The sequence below is a fragment of the Dipodomys merriami genome, unplaced genomic scaffold, assembly GCF_024711535.1.
Source record: "Dipodomys merriami isolate MVZ:Mamm:240054 unplaced genomic scaffold, mDipMer1.0.p SCAF_7, whole genome shotgun sequence".
Classification (NCBI taxonomy): domain Eukaryota; kingdom Metazoa; phylum Chordata; class Mammalia; order Rodentia; family Heteromyidae; genus Dipodomys; species Dipodomys merriami.
The window spans coordinates 46,523,752-46,526,831 of NW_027206290.1; the positions used below are offsets into that span (position 1 = coordinate 46,523,752).

Genomic DNA, 3,080 nt, shown 5'->3' on the forward strand with positions numbered 1-3,080 from the left:
GTGTCTTTTAATATATATTTTTTATTGTAAAGATACTGTACAGAGGAGTTACTGTTACATGAGTAAGGTAATGAGTACATTTTTTTTTTTTTTTTGTCGGTCATGGGGCTTGAACTCTGGCCTTGGGCACTGTCCCTCAGCTCTTCAGTTCAAGGCGAGGGCTCTACCGCTTGAGCCACAGCCCCACTTCCCGTTTTCTAGTAGTTTATTGGAGATAAGAGTCTCATGGACTTTCCTGCTCAGGCTGGCTTTGAAACATGATCCCATGGGGGAAGAACATACAAAAGAAACAAAAAAAAATCACATAGTACATTATAAGTACATTAAAAACAACAGCAATAAAGATAAACCTCTTGTGTCCCTATCTTGGGGTTCATTTCACTTAACATCATCTTATATGGTCATATGGACATAGCTTTTGACTTTTCTGCTTTTCCTAGACATATACTAGTTATTGCAAATAAGGAAAATCATGGGACCTTTGTTTCTTTGAGTCTGGCTTACTTCACTTAATATATATATTTTTTCCAAATACAATGGTTAGATGCCACGAAGTAGGTGGTAATGTCTTAACCGTATGCATGTTGTCAGGCTTAAGGGGAGTGCTAACCTCTTCTCCTTTCATACAACACTTTTAATGTGTTTTGGACAAGGTCCAGCTATGTAACCATGTGGCCTGGAACTCATACTTCTCCTGCCTCTGGATCCTGAATGCAAGAATTAGAGGTATGGGGCTGGGAAAGTGGCTCAGTGGTAGAGTGCTTGCCTTGCATGCATGAGGCCCTGGGTTCGATTCCTCAGCACCACATAAGCAGAAAAAGTTGGAAGCGGTGCTGTGGCTCAAGTGATAGAGCACTTGCCTTGAGCTGAAGAGCTGAGGGACAGCGCCCAGGCCCAGAGTTCAGGCCTCATGATTGGCAAAAAAAAGAAAAGAAAAAAAGAAAAGAATTAGAGGTATGAACAAATGAGCCTGGCTTAGACCTGGTTAAAAACCAACTCTCATGCCAGGGTGTGGCTCAAGTGGTAGAACACTGCGTCTAAACTCCAGAATGAGCAAAAAAATAAATAAGCAATACCAGCTATCTTTTACTCAAGTGTTAAATATTTTCGTCTGTCATATGGGTTTACTGCTACTTACCCCGTGGTGTGGTTCTAAAGATCAAGTGCACTTCAAGAAGGCACCCTTCCTGTCCTGGAGACCATGTGTGTGACTGAGGGAGAAAAGCATGGTTTACTAATGGAGGAGTGCTTTAACAGGACCCTGCGCCCGCCCCTTTCCCCCTCCGCCTCCCCTCCAGTGTTTATCTGTCCTGATTGTTCCATGTGTTCACTAATTTAGCTGAGGAAGAGGCTGTGAGTCCACAAAACACTCTCAGCCAGCAGAGTGTGCAAACATGTGGAAAAAGGTACTGTGGAAAATAAGGGGCTGGGAGGGTGGCTTAGTGGTAGAGTGCTTGCCTGGGTTCTCTTCCACAATACCACATCAACAGAAAAAGTCAAAGTGGTGCTGTGGCTCAAGCGATAGAATGCTAGCCTTGAGTAGAAGCAGCTCAGGGACAGTGCCCAGGCTCTGAGTTTGAGCCCCAAGACTGGCAAAAAATAAAGAAAATAAAGAAAAGAAACACGTGTTAGCCTGTTTATCTCAAGCATACGTACCTTCAGCAGTTGGCTCACCCCATTTTAAATTCCCTGCTGAATTACCGATTTGTGCCTCTGAGAGGAAAGACCACTGCCATGTACATGTGGACCAACGTACAAATCCTCTTCTCCCACCTTTGTGAAAACTGTGTATTCTCTATAAAGTATTCTCAATGAAAGACAGAAAAGTAAATAACCACTCAGGAACCCCCCAATATAACCATACGAAGGTTTTGTTGGTCCAATTCTGAAATTTTCCTATGCAATGCAAGCAGGAATCAACATCTCATGTATGTCTAGATACTAGACCCAGACCATCTGGGATCAAACTCCATCTCTACTACCTATAGCTCTACGATCTGATAAACCAGCAAGCCAACAATCAGACCTTATAAGAGGTGTGTAAATTAAATATGGTCTTCAGCTGGGCACTGGTGGCTCATGCATGTAGTCCTAGCGACTCAGAGGCTGAGGTCTGGGACTGAGGTTCAAAGCCAGCCAGTGACGTTGTGGCTCAAGTGGGAGAGTGCCAATCTTGAGGGAAAAAGGCAGGTTAAAGCATCAGAACCCAAGTTCCAGCTCCAGTAGTGGAAAAACAAATCACACACATATATCATATAGATCACATACATATACACACATATATAGGATATATATGTATATGATAATGGTCTCAAGGGCTGTGCATAGTATAAACAAGTACTCAAGAAAGGAGCACTATAATTCCATATACATTATTCAACAGCATGGCCCTGTTGACATGTCATGCACACATGCCCACACCCATGTGTGCCTGCCCACTGGCATGTATATAAGAGTACAGTGAGTGTGCAGATATGCACTGTTCTTAAGACTAGTGTTTTCACATGAACATCTGCATCATCATTTTATTCTTTTTTAATTTTATTGAGTGTGTATGAGTGTGTGTACATTGGTACTGGGGCTTGAACTCAGGGTGCTGTCCATTAGCTTTTTCCCTCAGTGCTGGTGGCTCTACCACTTGGGTCACAACTCTATTTCCAGCTTTTTGGTGGCTAGTTGGAGATAAGAGTCTCATAAGGGTTGGCTTTGAACTGTGATCCTCAGATCTCAGCTTCCTGAATAGCAAGGATTACTGGCTTGCATCATCATATTCATGGTCAGCTACCATTCTACCATGCAGATGGACTATACTAGCTACAAGGTGAGTTCATCACGCAGGTTGGTGCATAATTGCTATGAGATGTAATTAGGCGTTGCCTGGTAGTTATCACAGAAATCCAAGAGCGAGTCAAATAAGGATCAGAAACGCAGCAGTCCACTAGATCAAACCAGGTCCATTTACGATTTCTTTGAACCTCTAGCAAGTGAAGTGGCTTATGCAGCCCACTCAAGTCTAGTTATGATTTAAGTCAGACAAGAACCGTTTAATACCAGCTCCAACATTAAAGAAAAAAAAGGAA

At 42.8% G+C, this 3,080-nt stretch overlaps 1 pseudogene; it reads right to left on the reverse strand.

The window, feature by feature from the left end:
- Nucleotides 1-528: 528 nt before the first annotated feature.
- LOC138817403 (U6atac minor spliceosomal RNA) lies at nucleotides 529-632 on the reverse strand (annotated as a pseudogene).
- Nucleotides 633-3,080: the final 2,448 nt, after the last annotated feature.